The sequence below is a fragment of the Schistocerca cancellata genome, chromosome 8 (genome assembly GCF_023864275.1).
Source record: "Schistocerca cancellata isolate TAMUIC-IGC-003103 chromosome 8, iqSchCanc2.1, whole genome shotgun sequence".
Taxonomy (NCBI): Eukaryota; Metazoa; Arthropoda; class Insecta; order Orthoptera; family Acrididae; genus Schistocerca; species Schistocerca cancellata.
Window position 1 is genome coordinate 403733842 of NC_064633.1, and position 17816 is coordinate 403751657.

General features: G+C 40.2%; 1 protein-coding gene across 1 annotated transcript in view; it reads left to right on the plus strand.

Moving 5' to 3' along the window:
* Window positions 1-17816, plus strand: part of LOC126094973 (neuropeptides capa receptor-like) — a 1057957-nt gene that overhangs the window by 800594 nt on the left and 239547 nt on the right. The window lies entirely within an intron of this gene.

The window sequence follows — 17816 nt, forward strand, 5'->3', positions numbered from 1 at the left end:
GGCAGGATTCGAACCTGCGACCGTAGCGGTCATGCGGTTCCCGACTGAAGCGCCTATAACCGCTCGGCCACTCCGGCCGGGCTTCCAAAATCATGCACAAGTTGGACAGACTCAACATAACACACTCCAGAGTACCATTACGCACACTGAGAACTTACCATTGTACTCTCTTTGAGTCTGTGGTCTGTTTTACAGCCATTGCATGGGCCCACCTAGTACGCCTGGTGAAGAATCGGGACTTCGTGCGGCTAGGGCAGAGAAGTGCCCCGGTACGGCTGTCAGGAACTTTCAACACCATATCAGTGGAATCACTCTGCGTGGTGCTTGGAACCTTCCCTATCGACATAAACTCTCGGTTTCGGGCTGCAGTGTACTGGCAGAGGAGGGCGACACGGGTGAAGGTAATCGAGACTGCCAGACAATACATTACCGAGACGCGTCAACTCGTTAAATGGAGGGTGGATACCTGGCGAAGGCCGTAGGATGTATCAATTGTTGTCGGACATCAAGGAACGTCTGAGACTGAGCCATATCTATCGAAGCCGGTGTGTTGTTCACTTTCTGACAGGTCACGGCCATTAGCCTGCGGGTTTACACCGCATAGACCGTAGCCTGAGCGTTACTTGTACATATCGGGAACAAGGATCCCCAGAGCACACACTTCTTCACTGTCACCGATACTGAGCAGCACATCCGACAAGAAAGTAGTTCAACAATGAGATGATACGGACAATAAGAGACAAAGACGACTGGGAAATAGAAAATAAAATCGCTGATTATGTGTCAAGGACATTACATGACGAATACAGACAGACACGGCCGTACAACAGAACACTGCAACACACACGAAGCACGTCAGACAGCAGTTCCAGTTCGTCCACCAACACAGACGTCAGAACCGAAACGCACCATCACTCAAACAGCAAATACTTTCACCAACAGATACCATAGACAAAGTCACAGAACATCTAAAATGATTAAACTGTATCAGAATAAACAGTGTAATGCAACCAACCCTGTAAAACTCTTCTAGCGTAAGTATAAATAGCAGCCATACCCATACCGCGGTAATTTCATTTCACCGCTGTTGGGATGTAACATTTGTAACTGAACGCTTAGTATATAAGCAGCAGATTAAATTCAAGACACATAATATAGGAACTAAAGGTTAATTGATAATCGCAAGAAATAAAATAAATTACACAGCACTGCGCTTTCCACGGTGTACACAATAGTTACGGTGTTCTTGCAAATAGTGTTTAGAAATGCTAATCTGCAAATTAAACTGTAGCGACCCCGGACTCCAACGCTCGAAGTAGTTCAGAGTCTTTTTAGACCAGCCTGGCTCAGTTAGAGTGACGTTTCTCTCTCTTACTATCCAAGTATTTCCTTTCATGTATCATCATATCTTCTTCTCAAAATTTGAATATTATTTGTGTTTCTTTCCTATTTGTAATGTATTTTCAATTTATTATTACTTCAGCTGTAATTGCTGAAAAATAATTGCTGTCTGTAATATGGAATATGTTTTGTAATCTACATGAAGAAATGTACAATGAACGACCTGTTATAGAATGTAAGGCAACAGGTCTCTAAATGAGCAGTAAATCAAATCGAATCAATGAAATCATCATCATCACCACACAACCAAAATATTACACTCCACTCCACTCCACACACCTAAACACACAAACACACACACACACACACACACACACACACACACATGCATATAGTTAAAAAGGCGATGATGAATCTGGTTTGGGATATAATGGAAATTTGTATCTTCTCTGCGTTCCTGAAGATCAGGTTATAAATAAACATTACTACCTTGAGGTTCCTGCTGAACGTCGTGACAAAATAAGAGAGAAACGACCCGAATTGTGTGAGAACGAGTCACAGGTTCTGGACTAAGAGAACGTACTGGCTCATACCACTTTGTCCCTTAAGAGGTTTGCAGTCAAGTTGTTAGACCACCCACTTTATTCGCCTGACTTACGACCATGTGACTTTTATCTGTTCACGAAGGTCAGGTCTGCATTAAAACGCACAAGATTTCAGTTCACTGAAGCAGCGCAAGAAAAAGTGGCATGGTCATCAAGGAGCTCGCAGACGAAGGCTTCCAGTAATGTTTGCTTTAATGGAAAATTCGCGTAGAGGTTGTAGGGACGTAGGTGGCTAGTATATTGAGGATGACGATAACAAAATATGTATATTTTGGAAATAAAATGTTTCGCAGGAGTAGAGCCGTTATTTTACACTCGCTGCGGAGTGGAACAGAAAGGGAAATGAGAAGTAGAGGTACAGGGTACTCTCTGCCATGCACCGTATAGTGGCTTGCAGAGTTATACATGTAGGTGTAGACATCTAAACTGTTTGTCGTTCACTTTACTGGCATACCTACAAGGCCGCACTCCAGACAGCTACCTTCAGAAAAGAATACCAAACATATTAATTTATATTTGATATTATCTAAATTTCTTTTTCGTTAACTCTCATCTTACTTCTGGCAGTCTGAATTTTATATCTTTCCTACTTCGACATTCATCAGTTGTTTTGTTTGCCAAATGACAAAAATTATCTACAACTCGGATAGCCATCATATAACCTCTTTCTAACTCACTGTTAACTCTGGTCAAGTGATTACTCAAGATGTTTGCGTCACGGAGAATTACCTTATCTTCGGCGTATCTGTAATACTTTCAAGTGTTATATTTCGGCGTAATGTGGTGGTACAGGATTAAATAATCGAGAGAGGCGATAAATTAGCTGTCGGATTTACGATTTCAAAGTGTGTTCATGCAGATACGCGGCTGTACGATTAAATGAAGTAAGTTTTAAAAATTAAAAATATTCTCGACCCGAATCTTTCCGCAAGTAATTTATAGAAATGAGTGATTTACAATTACGAGAGTGCCAAATCAATAGTTATGAAATATGGGTTCGGAAAAGGGTTGTAAGGGTTTTGCAAACTATAGAATTAAAACAAGAAACTAATTTAAAAAACTTATTCTTCAAGAACTGTCCTAGCAAAAGTAATTGTTGCAAGGGATAACTAAGGTATTTCGAGCATATCATGTGAGCGGAAGACTCACTAGTGGAAACTATACTGATAAGAAGGTCTAACTAAGGGGAGAGGAGGGGGGGAAATTAAAAGGAAGTAGGAAGATTACATCAGTGAATGCAACACAGTGTCCTTGGAACCACTTGACAGTACGGCATCTAGTAATGCATGTATTGGCATCGATCATCATATAGGCAGGAGGTGGAAATTGATAAACCATATCAAGCAAATAGCGTGAAGCAGCATGTCAACCATGGAGCGGAAGCTTGCAATGTGGTGCGCAGGATGGCAGACGCGTGTAACACATAAAATGTGGTGGCATTTTCCTGCTTCATTGAGCAATATATCAGCGGCTGCAGAACAAATACGTGGCCCACGTTGGAGATTCTCGAATCGTTTCTGGCCCGGACGTGTCGTTTCTCTCTACTTTATACATAAGACCGTGCTCCGAACGTGTAGATCCACATCGTAAAAGTCATACATCTTCTCTAAACAAGGGATGTTTTCCTCTTTACCCAAGGCTTGGGCACGACAGTACAACAGGTCCAGTGCTCACCCTGAAAAACGTTCGCGAGAGGAATATGTGCGCGGTCTCCCGCTGCACCTGCACCTGCACCGTATATAAAGGAATACAGGGCGTGAACACCACTAAACAAAAAACACCACAAATTGCACCAAAACCAGAAACTGCTAAAGAATGCATGAGCCAGCTACCACGGATTCGTGCTATATTGGGCACAGCAGAGAAAAGTAGCCGAATATTCCGTACAATACTTGTTCACTATACTGTAACAATGTTGAGCGAATACGTGAACAAAATAATTTTCACGTCTGGTCCATGCTGCCTACTTATAAATGAATATAAATTACGGGTATAATTACTTAATTAAAATAACAGTAAGTATTCATGCACTTCCTATAACATTAAAAACGATTCTAGTATCGAAACAAAAGTTCAGTAAAATAGGAAGGGTGCTTCAGAAGAATCAGTTCATTTATTTCTTAAATATAACTGAGCCAACAGTCATGCATTTAATACAGTTTTTCAGTCAAATAATACACCACTTTCTAGTGACGTTTTTGTAAATCATTAACTAATGGTAATTTAAACATGAACATACGTAAGTGCCGGGTGTGAAATGTTGTCGCGCTAAATGTTTTTACGATTGTATTTGAACACAGACTTGGTGAAGTACGAAAGTCTTTACAAATGATGAACACAAATATTCAGTACAACTCGTAGAAATATCTGTATTATGAAATTCCGGAAGAACTGCTCTTTGACCTGAAAAGGTTATTTTTGTATTAGAAGTAGTATGATGGAGAAAACAAGTGTTCATTGCTCATAAATTTACTGTGCACTCTCCAGATGTTAATAAGGACACCAGTCATCGAAACTCCAGGATATGTCAGTTTAGACAGCCGACTCGAAACCCGAGAGCTCGTCATAAGAAGTATAAGACTGGAATGTATACTATCACGTATACTGGTTTTTATTTAGCACATATCAAGATTCTTAGTGACATCAGATACGAGTATACACCCTTAATATTTTAGGAACATGATGAATTTACATATGATGTCCTAGGTTACAACTTAATTTTTGTAACAGTACTCAGGCCTCCTGTAGCCTAATTTCGGGATTATAACCGAACTGGTTAAGAGTATCAGGTATTGTAACATTGGTAGCATTCTGCTACGAGAGAACCACATAGCACGGAAATTTTCATGAATTTTAGTACGCATTAAATTTCTCCATACTTTTCCACTCTCTACTTTTCTCTTTATATTTATCTGTCATTATATGATCATTCTCAGAATTTTTGTGTTGAAAATAGTTGTGTTGACATCACGAATGTTAGTAATGGATTATATGTGTGTTTGTCTTGTAACAATCAGCTTCAACAGCCAATGTTTATGTTCCCCCTATTTTTAGACGTATGATCAAAATCAGGCTAATGCATTAGCAAACCAAAATCACCGAGAAAAATGGGAAAAAATATTTCGCAGCAGATATTCTCAAACGCTCTGACGCCGTGGCCGCAACAACGACATCTTAGAGCCTTTTCACTGACTTAATACTATGAGATTCATATAGATGAACACTAGATTTCACTTGCTACTTTTAATTCTAACACTAGCCGTGTTTAAATATGCACTGTCCCATGGGTTTGTTTTTCACATTCAATGACAGTTTCTGCTATGCGAAGAATCTCATTTGGTTACTGACTGAACTTACACCAATCCAAAAATAATGTTCTGTTAATTAAAATCGGGTTATCTACTGTTGTGGTGCATAAGAAGATTACACTTACAATACATTTTAGAGGAGCACGCCAGCTGCATTTGCTTATGGTGAGCCAGATGTGTTGTAGCATCTGTTCAAAGACATCGACGGTCCTATACTTGCTACGATGTTGAATGATGGCATGTGTTGGCTCACTTCTTGAAGATTATGAAACATCTGATAGACAGCATCAGGAATAAGATAATCCACACAGAATGATATGATATCTGACATTTAAATAATATGGCCTAACAGGACATTCTACCACACTGTTGTGAACTTGTGAATACTTGTTTCACACACACACACACACACACACACACACACACATACATATATATATATATATATATATATATATATATATATATATATATATATATATATATATATATATATATTTTAACCTCATATCGTTTTGCCTCTAATGAATGAATGGCTGTAATTGTTTTGTAACAATGGTAGTCAACATGACTCCTAACGCCTACTAGCTGGAATTCCAGCTTTTGTGGTAGGCTGTGCACGATGGAGTTTTAAAAATATCATTTGGTTTTCGTAAAATTTTGACATAAATTATTTCGTAAGTAGTTATTATTATATGGTCTCACTTGCTGTAATATTGCTTTATAAATTTAATAAAGTAAAGTTACTTCCCTCTTTATAAATCATCGTTACCGTGTCTCTGGTACGTGGTTCGAAAATTTCACTAGTAGCAGAGGTACGAAGTGGGACGTGGGTGAAAAGAGTTGACTACCCCTGCTTTAAACTATTTCGTTAATTTTGGTCATGAAGAATTTATGCAAGTACGGCCGTAAATTACTTCGTTACATTTTTCAGACAGTATGCATCATAATACTTAATAAACGCTAGGAATTAAAGGTAATGCTTATAGCTTCCCAAAATACTAGAGAACAGCTAATTAAAAATATTTTGTTATTGTGGAACATTTTAGCAGTGAGATCAATGACGCTGTTCCAAGAAAGTATCCGTTTCCTTCACATTCCCCCACTATGGCAAATCGCCGAATACGATGATAAATTCATCCAGCAACTGGAGTCAACTCAGTTATTCTCGTTTACAAACACACCTTTCCACTGTTAAACACGATCATATACAATTTTCCTTCTTTAGGGCCAGCAGGACAATGTATGTTTTATAATGACATGATTATTTGAAATATGCGCCAGAATAGCTGCTTATAACAACTAATCTTTATTCACGACAGACTGTTTCGTCTTTTATCGCCATTGCCAAGTACGTCCTGACTGGTGTGATGTCCATATTACGCCATTAGTGCACTGTCTTATAACTGTCACAGTTTTGATAAGATAGTAAATAACGCAAATAAATTGAAAATAATGCGTTAGTTATTGTTGGATAGTAGTTTGACAGTTCAGCTCTTACGACATTATTTATTAAACATACAGCGTCGTGAGAGTTGATTTGCCAAACTACTGTCAAACCATAATTTACGTATTAATTTCGATTTATTTACGTCATTTACCGTCTTATAAAACAGTTCACTAACGATGTAATATGGACGCCACGTCAGTGTAGATGTACTTGACCATTGCAGTAAGTCCTGAGACAGTCTGCTGTGAATAAAGATTAGCTGTTATAAACCGCTACTTTGGAGCATCTTTCTATTAATCATATCACCATCAGAAACTAAGATAGCTGTGCTTATAGTTTGGAGAAGGACACTAACTGTTGCTTTGGGATGAAATGAAATCAAAAGTCGTGTGGCAAGGGTCTCCCGTCGGGTAGACCGGTCGCCTGGTACAAGTATTTTTAGGTGGCACTACTTCGGCGACTTGCTTGTCGATGAGGATGATACGATGATCAAGACAGCACAACGCCCAGTCCCGGAGAGGAGAAAATCTCCGACCCCGCCGGGAATCGAACCCAGGCCCCTTTGCATGGCATTCTGTCACGCTGATCAGACAGCTATCCAGGCGGACGAAAACTCGAATGAAGTGAAGAAATGAAGTAGATGGTAGTAAAGTATCAGTATCGTTCCTGGTCCGGATAACTTGAGTATCTCAATGTTACTGATAAAATAAATTAAGATTTAAGGAAAATCCTTGCTGCCAATACATCATTTTCGTTATAACTGAGTCAAAATATTTCTCAAAAACTGTGAATCCCATATTATGTGAAAACACGTGCTCACTGCTATGTTCTATAATAAAATTCACGACTTACTAACGATCCCTTTTGCTGTACACAATTCAATAGCCAAGCTAGTTATTTTCTCTGACTAAAGTACAGTGAGCAAACCTGGCGTATTGCTCAATTGGACGTTACAAGGAATGGTCATTCGGTATGATAACCATTGAAACACTGAAATCTGGTCAGAAAGAAATTTAGAGATGGGAATATCTTCAAGAGACAAGAAGACTTACCAATATATTAGGTGGCAGATTAGGTGGAAGATTGGAGTGGAAAGCAGGTTTGTTATTGGAATGAGGGCGATGTGACGCCTCCTGGCAAGACATTTGCAAAGTCGCTGTGATAATTGTGAAAAAAGAAACATTTAGCTGTATTATTATTATTATTATTATTTGATTCCTGTTTGAACAGTTGTCTATTATGTAGAGCCTCTAAAAAAGGAAATAATAATTTTTTAATTTTTGTGTTCGTGCAATGTTTATCTATCCATATTTTGCAAATAATGTCTGTGGTCGGCGAGTGTGGAAATCCACGGCTGACAATTATATTTGAAAAAAATAACAAAGATATTTATGGGCGAACTGAAATGATTATAAATACTCGAGGCTTAAATGTTAGTCTTTCTGTTTTCTTGTAGCCGTTAAAGTTGTAAGAGCCTGTGACGCTCGCTGGAATGCTTGGTTAGCTTTCCTTTGTTCTTTGTTCGAGAAAGACGCCATTGGAGGCTGATTTATAAAAAAGGTGTGTACTTTGATTTTTAAATATAGAGATTCTTAAAAATACTTGTAATAATTCATTGCTAGCTTGCCCAGTATTTCATACCACATTTCTGGCCGTTCTCAGCGTATTTAGAATTTTTCATGACGCAGAGCTGTGCAGCGATCGCGGGAGCCACTGCCGCGGCCAGTTCTAATTAAATTGAGTGAAAACAGTTTTCCCGCAACTAAGCGGGCAGGTAATGGTAGATTAAAATTATTTCTTTCAGCTTCCCGGAGACCTCAGAGGTGGACATGTGCAACTGTTACTACAATCTCAGTGACGTAAATAATTTGTGTAAATCAGAGTGGCGAAACTTTACTTGTGTGATATCAAAGACTGCTGTGCTGAAACCTGTTCTGGCTAATAATGATATTAAAATCAAATTTCATATTTTGTTTCTTGCTCTCTTGTTAGTCGTGGCTATCAATAGTGTTCATATGTCAAAAAATTCACTGCACTTTTTAAGTTTAACTAACATACCATACTGTAAGTTCTGTACGTGTAAATAAGGGTAATTTTCAGTGCATTACAGAGATGAAAGTAGAGAAGGACATGTTTAATTTCATAATTAGGTACAGTAATGATACAGTGTTCCATTCCTAACAGGCCAGATCTGGGTCATATGAAAATAGTTTGCAAATTAAAGATCACGCGTTCACTGCAGGAAATATTTTAGTGTTGTGCGTATCCCCACACAATAGGTGGAGGTCCACAGAGTTAAAGGTTTTCAGCTACAGAAACTAATAGTGACAATCGGATGTTATCTTTTATGCTCGCAACAATAAGCAATATACAATTAATTGAAATGTTGTGCAACATAAACTGCATATAAAATCAAAAAGTACGCGTTGGGGAGATGCGACAGCGAACTGGAGATGGATGGTGGACCACGGAAGGATCATGTTACATTGCAAGCGATAAAAATTTCCATTCTTTCAGGTGTACCTTACTTGCGTCCGATGTATTGAAGCCGCCGGTTTCGCAAATATTCGCAGTGTTATAATCGAGGTAGATTGTGTCACAGCCAAAATGCGTATTTTTTCTGATACCACGCATTCGATACATATTTTACACAAACGGAAGCATTTACTGCAAATTACATAAGCTTAGCTTTCTTTTCCGTTGGATTTATACAGTTACAAAACAATGATTAAGTGAAAAATGGAAAGCTGCCGGTGTTGTCAGAAAATCAGCTAATAGCTGTAGCAGCTGAATGCCGCCAGGGTTCTCTGCTTTCCTGGGTCGAATAACATCGCTGGAATACATTACACAACATTCCTGGCAGACTGAATGCTTCACTTTATTAGTATGGGCCAACTTACATCGTCCATGTTACTTTGCTTTTATTTCTATAGATTTTCCTTTCGGCAAAACGTTCTGCAGTTACTGCAAAATCGTTCGGAAAACTCATGTCTGAAATTATAAACATGTCAAATACCTTCTTAAAAGCGGTGAATACTGTGAGTGTTATTAAATCACCATCTGCAAGGTTTCTTTATTATGCGTTCGTGGTGTACACAGTTTTAATAAAGTGGCGGACGAACTTGTAAGATGCCCTTTGGACTTCGTACAAAAGCGCGTGTGAAGTGATATGGCCGATCAAAAACTTGATTCAGTATGCTCACCAAATACCTCCACGATCTAGATACGGAAACGCATTATCAGTTACGACTGTGCTGCTGGATCTCTCATAAGAGGAGGGCATCTGTGCCGCAGTCAGTTGCTTTAATTTCCTGTCTGGAAGTTCTTGTGCGGATTTCAGATTTTTGAAAGGGCTTCTCGAGGCTTTAATACAGTTCCTTAAAGCCGTTTCCGATGGGCTTATGACTGGTTCGTGTGCGCAAAAGCTTTCCAGCGATCGTTGGCCTTGCGTATACTGTGATACGCCATTTTCATTTTAGCGGTCTTCTCTGGAAAATTCCTTACACAATTAAACTATTTCCTCTTATTTTAGTCTGGTTACTGTTTCCTGCTGGGACAATTGTTTTCATAAATACCACAGTACAAAGATTCGCCATACCTAAGCCGCCAGCGAAAGCAGACTATTTATAGATCAATACATTGACCGTTCTTAAACTCAGAAAAAAATATTCAACATTTTCAGTCTCAACATATTTTGCGAAAATAAAGTTATGAAGAAACCTACGATTTTCGGTCACTGCGGAATGAAAGGAACTCAAGGTACTTTGCAGAGACGTAACATCGGTGTCTCTCAATCACCAGCTAGTGGCGCAGTTGGAGATCTTATTGTATGTCAACGCGATATTTTAATTAATCTGACACTGTAACGGTCATCTGTAAGCAGAAGATATTCGCTGTTTTATGAGTAACAAAAGGAAAACGGAGCGACAATTATCAACGCCGCTAAATAAAATTCCCAAGTCGTTTGCGAATGACCCATCAAAATAGAAATGAAGCTGAAGTACGCTAAAACGCAATAACTTTTCATGGGGCTACAAAGACTCCACATTTGACATCTGTACGAATCCCTTCAGCATCTAATTCTGAGTGATACATTTATTTCTGTTTCTCAGCCAGAGCACAGAGTAGTACAAGCTGAAACCAATACCTGGAGTAATATCCTGTATGTGCTTGAAGAAAACAGCTGTAGAAAAGCCTTTTCTTCAAAAATTATCGGAGAAATAGCTCTGTGGTTGGTTTGCCCATCTCCGATTATTAACACGTCGTTCTCAAAGGTGAAAACTCCTAGCACTTTGATTGCACCCTGCCCTCGTATAAGATGCGCTAAACTGTGGGATCACATTTCTGTTCCCTGTAGAGAGTATGTACATAAGTACACGTCGCCTACCCACCAGATCATTAAACACGTGGAACCGAAGATAAGGTATCCTGATCCGTGTGTCCCAGTTACATCCTTGTGCGTTTTATGTCCTATTGCATTCAATGGCGGAAATTGAGAATTATAAAAAGAGAAATGGTATATCACATATAAAAGCATGTTAACATCTTCCGATTAAAGTTCAGTTGTCCGTTGTGCAGATGTACTAGTTTCGTTTCACCGGTTACACCAAATTAGTTTACCATCTTCAGAAGTCTACAAAATTATACATAGTATAAATCATTAGACCTTAGCCATACATTCATGTAAAGTTTCGAAATGTATTACTGAAACTTAGTTAGTATTGGTTTACCAGATTTCTATGACTTTTTCACACAAGCATAATGCCCTGACATGTCCAATATTGTGATTCTTGAGTGAATCCCGGCGTATTTGATAATCAAAATATCCACGGGTGTACTGCCGGTCTACAGTGTCGAACGGGCACAATATTTCGGCGATCTTACATTTCGCCATCACCAGGTGAACTGACGGACTGAGCTCCTGTGAACTTGCCGGCACGGAGATCAGTACGCTACGGCGGCTCAGAGGGAACTGGATTCGGTCGCGGCGGCGGCCGATTTGTACATGGAGAACTTCGAGGAGGAAGCCCTGTCGTCATCCGAATGGAAACCTACTTGCTTTTTCCGTTAAGTGGACAACACGTTCGTCATCTGGCTACATGGTATGGATAAACACCTTGACTTCCTTACACATCTAAACTCCATACACCCCAACATCAGATTCACTATGGAGGCTGAAACTGACGGTAAATTACCTTTCGTTGACGTCTTGGTCAAGAGAAGGGCTGACGGCACCCTAGGTCAGGTGGTGTAGCGGAAGACAACACACACTGATTTGTATTTGCTCGCAGACAGCTGCCACCACCCTTCACAGAGGAATGGAGTACTTAAAACTCTAGTACATAGGGCGCGCACTATCTCTGACGCAGAGAGTCTACCCCAGGAATTGGAACATCTGAGAACTGTATTTCGAAAAAATGGGTACTCAGAGTGGCAGATTCAACGTGCTCTCCGCCCAACCACTACAGCACAACCTGTGCAGATGGTAGGTAGGCACTGCGTTTATTCCATATACAGGCGCACTCTCGTGGAAAATCGCCCGCATATTGAAGAAACACCAGGTCGGAACTGTGTTTTGTCTTCCGAATAAAACTCGTGCACTGGTGGGAAGCGCCAAAGATAACCTCGGTTTGAGGAAGGCCGGCGTGTACCAGATTCCGTGTTAATGTGACAAGTCGTATATTGGTCAGACGATTCGCACCGTCGAGTGTCGACGCCGTGTACACCAGAGGCACACTCGACTAATGTATCCGAGTAAGTTGGCGGTCGCTGAACATTGTTTGTCGGAAAATCACGCCATGGAGTATGACCGCACGAGGATTCTGGTACAGACGTCGAGATACTGGGACAGCGTTGTTAGAGAGGCTATCCAGATTCGCACCAATGACGACCTCATAAACCGTGACTGTGGCTATAATCTTAGCAAGGCTTGGGAACCAGCGATTGGGTTAATCAAGAGTACATCGAGCAAACGCATAGTTATGACGACCACGGCGGACAGAGCCATCACTCCGACGTCATCTCAGACGATGTCGCAATCTGTTCCACCGCGCGAACGTGGCGCGGGGCGCGGACAGCGGAGGGAGCGCACCGCGGGCGGAGGGTATTTAAACCGGGCGCCGCCGCCACCGAACCCAGTTCCCTCTGAGCAGCCATAGCGTTCGGATCTCCGTGCCGGCACGTTCACAAGAGCTCAGTCCGTCAGTTCACCTGATGATGGCGACATGTATGATCGCCGAAATATTGTGCCCGTTGGACACTGTAGACAGGCAGTACACTCGTGGATATTTTGAATGTCTAACTTTGTCTATATTCTATGTGATTATTGTAGACATAGATTGACATTTTGATAATTTACAATAAATGAATAACATCTATGTACATGTCAAGCTGTACTTTCAGCTGTAAGGAACATATACATGGTGTTACAAAAAGGTACGGCCAAACTTTCAGGAAACATTCCTCACACACAAATTAAGAAAAGATGTTATGTGGACATGTGTCCGGAAACGCTTAATTTCCATGTTAGAGCTCATTTTATTACTTCTCTTCAAATCACATTAATCATGGAATGGAATCACACAACAACAGAACGTACCAGCGTGACTTCAAACACTTTGTTACAGGAAATGTTGAAAATGAACATTTTGTAACACCCTGTATAAAAGCAAAATAGATACATAATTAAGACTTATAATTAAGTTACATATAACATATCTGAAAAACATGGGACATAGTTCTAACATGTGAAAGGAATGGGCGAATTTTCACATTTTAGAGGATACGCTGTACAATCAAAATAGTGGCTACTTTTCAGTGTAACCTGATCATGTAACGAACCTTCTGAATTTAGGAAGAACGTTTGTGTATTTCAAATTATTCTATAATATTAATTTTGCAGCTCTCATAACTCCTTTTTTCCATGTAGCGAATATTAAAAGTTGATTTTATTTGGTTACTAGCTAGAAGAGAACGCAGAATTATCTTAGGATTGAATGTGAAAGGAAAATCGGCGTTATCAGCTACTGTAGGCTCGAAGCGATGACAGTGATGCAAGGCTGTGAGAAGAAACACTAATAAAATCCCGGTATTGGCTTTGCATTACAGTAATTCTTTAAAAGCTATTAGACATCATAACAGGATGCTTGAACAAATGCAGGTTCTTTTATTGAACATGTGATTTGCATTCAAGGTTGCAACAATAACAGCCAACCGATAGCATCACTATATTATTGATGTCCAACTTAATCGGATGCTCACCATCGAAAGAGGCTGAAAAAAATTAAAAATCAAAGTTAGGTCAAGCAATAATGATAATATTAAAACATTACAATTATGGTATCATCAATATTTCATCTGTGGAAAGAATGGTGTTCGCTAGCGTTGGCTGGGAATTAATAAATCTATTTCAGAATTATTAATGAAGATGTCAGCTAGAAATCCAGTGAGGCAGTTGCCCATATCAAGGCCTTCATCTGGTTTGCATAGCAGACTACTGTACTTTAGAATGATTCTCAAAAGTCTTGTAAATTCTTTAATTCCATTTGGATTCGATTTATTGTGCTTAGTGAAGTTTTCTTCTGTTGTATGGATCATGTTGCCTATTGGAATATTAGAGTAGAAGTTAGCGATATTAAGAGAAGTGAGAGTATGGCCAGAAGAAAGAATGACATGTTTTAGAGTTAATAATTTGTTTCCTATTACTCCCAGAGAAATATGTTGTACTTTAGTAGCACTCCTCTCTTTCTCTATAGTTCACATATCTCGGTATTAATATGGAAACACAAACATAGCTTCATAACTTCAGAGGGAGAAATTTTTTCTGGATTTTCATTTATACTGGTACATATTTAAAGATGAGATTCCACAGAAGTAAATCTTTGATAGAGAAATTATGTTGCCTAGCTCTGAGTATTTTGAACCTTATGCTCCTAAATATGCAGCTGCTTTTTGACCTGACTCAGAAGTTAATTTTTTGAATTTTACTAATAGCTTTTAGTTTTTCAGCAACATAGGGTATATTTCTGATTAAATTGTAGTCTTCACAGACTAGAGAGATATAAGTGTGTTCTAGCTGCTGGTGTATAGGGTGCTCTTACAACAAGTAAGATGTGTATGGATGGTATCAGCCTGGAAAATCAACTTGTTTAGCAGGGCAGCCTACATGTAAGGGGATTGTAACAGTTTAGTGGGCTCAAATATGTAGGCTGCTCTGTGTTATATTGTGTTAGAGCAGGACGGACCTGCTTTATCGACCTGCTTTGCATGGCAGCCTGTAATTCAGGTGCAAATAAATGACTTTCAAGGCTCTGAGATGTAGCCTGGCCTTCGAGGCAGGTATTTTGTGAGAGTAGTACTAGCCTGCATTTTTGACCTGTGTTGTCGATGATCATGTCTGGCAACAGATTGAGATGAGTAGTCAAGGAGGTGGACAGATTGAGGGGAGTAGCAAATGGATGGAGGCGGGTGGACGGTGTAGACTGGTCCTGGGTAGGTGAAAAAGGAAGAGGGAAAGGCAGAGATGCAAAGAGAGAGGTGGAGGACGATTTGATCACAGGGAGGAGTGACAGAGATATGACCAGTGAGCGGAGGTGCAAGAAATCCACAAAAGGAAAGGGAGGAGGAGATGAAGAGATAGAGTGGGGGAGATAAAACGGAGGTAGATGGATGAGACACACAGACAGAGGGTGTAAGAGACAGGTGGACACAAAGTGGTTGAGGAAGGGATGTGTTCAATATGTATGTCGAACCCATATGTGGGCGAAGCTGCAGGGAAGAGGCTTATGTATAGTACAATTCAAAAAAATAGCTCACAGTTCTAATATATAAAACGAATACGTTGATTTTCACATTTTACCTGATATGGTATATAATGAAAACAGTGCCTATTTTTCAGTGCAAGCTTATCATTGAGCAAATGATACAATCATTTTTGAAGTGGCGTAATTCCAGATTCCGACAAAATGCGGTAAGAACAGTACCAGATTCTATACACATACATACGTTTTCTTACATGATACGGCATTGTTACACATATTGTAAATGTTTTTACAATATCGTTACAGTGACGTCATTGTTGATAGGTCTTTGCTCCTGGTATAATGCCCTTACAATGGTGAGCATCTATTGAATACCTAGTGAATGCGCTACGGGTTAAGTTTCGCTTTTGTTGGTTCAGCTGTTGTTATTTCCGAACATGTATTGGCAGGTATAGGATGAAGGCCAGTATGGAGTTGGAACGTAGTAAAAATACCGAGGAAGAGAAAAGGAAATCGTATTGCTGTAAATTATGAGCAGAATGTTATGGAAACATCAAGAGTTAAAGGTCATTGAGTATAATACCCGTAACGGAAAACGTGTTGCAGAAAGAAACACTGATGAACAATGCAAGCCAGTACAGTTCTTTTGCAGCTGTAACAAAATCTATTATTACTTTTATTGGTGCATATTGCATATGAAATAGGATAACAAAGTCATTATAATTTATTTTTATTTTTATTTATTTTGCTTTGAATCCTTCTCGCTACAATGACGCGTGTTTAGAAACAGAAAATGATATACTGCGACGCTTCCAACAGTTTAACACAACAAATGAACAGGACGCACTTTTATTTGGTTTTCTTGCAGCAAAACCAATACGTAGAAGAAGGACGGCCACAGGGAATGAGTCTACTAGCAAGTGGTCACAGACGTCTTCCTCGATTTTTTATGCTAGTAAACAGTGAACGACCTGATGTGTGCCGTAGAGCTTTCCTTTCTCTCTCTCTCTCTCTCTCTCTCTCTCTCTCTCTCTCTCTCTCTCTCTCTCTTTCTGTTTCTCTATAACAGTGCAGGAGTAAGGAGTCTTAAAGCTTCAGAAGAAGAATCCACAAGACACGCCGGGAATTGGTAATAAGAAACCTGTCATGGCTCCAGCACCTGTGAAACTCATTTATGATCACATACAGTCACTTCCTGTGTTAGAGGTAACATACTCCTCGCGTGAATTGAGACATTAGAACGCCAGGCTCAGAATTCAGACAATGTACGAATTGTTTCAAAGGAAGCATGTCGATTTTGGCATTAGATACAAACGTCGCAAATTATTTCAAGAAACATTTGAATCTGTCTTTCGGTCCATCATTAGTTTACCCATGCATGAAACGCAAAGAAGCCAAATTAAAAATATAACTCCTATGTTGGACGATATTGCTAAACGAATAGCTGCTACAGAGCTCGTTGCGCATAAACGCCGAGCTGATAAGTCCTCCAAGAATATGAAAATTACTGAAGACGAACAGTACCTTTTGAAGTCTTTGAATGAATTTGCAAAATATCTCTCCATTAATGAAAAATTATATAAGAAAATTAGTGCCGGCACACAACACGGCCTAAACACATCTTACTCCATCACAAGGTACAGCTATACTCCACCTTTGTTTCCCTAAAAGACTGCACTCCACTCACAAGCAGAGGTCCTACTAACAATCTCTAGCAGCGCAACCTCTTTGGCAGAGATGTTGCCCGCTAACGCTCAGATGCTATTGAAACTTTATTTTTCCACGTGACATCCGAAATATTACCAAAAGTACAATTTCCTGTATAAAACAAAACCCTTACAAGCTTACCTGTCAGGATTGATATTGTGCAGCTGCGGGGTCTCTCGGGACTCGCTGAATGGCGATCAATTATCGCGCAGGCTGCGGGATCCCTCTTTTTCCGGCCTGTGAAATGGAGGTGGCAGTGGTGGAGGAGGAGTGGGTGAGGGAAGAGGGAGGGAGGGAGGGAGAGATCAAGTTGCGAGACAGTTTCCAGATGTCGGTCCACTAGAGGCGGGGGCGACGCCGGGAGCTTGGCGCCTGTTTGCCCTGCAGAGTGGCCTCCATCTCGAGTAGCGACGCCCGGGGAAGCCGGCGAGTGTCCCTCTGATTGGGGGGAGCACCACAGCCACGCGGCAGTTCCGAGTTGCGCGAATCAGCCTATGCAGCTCGCCGTGCAGAAGTGGGACGGATCTGGTCATTTAATGCGAGCAACATCGCTCGGCGCAGACCCAAGCATCTGAGGTTATTCGATTAAGGGTTGGGTGGAAGGAGCCGGGTAAGCGTGCTATTAACCTGGGACACTCTTTCATGG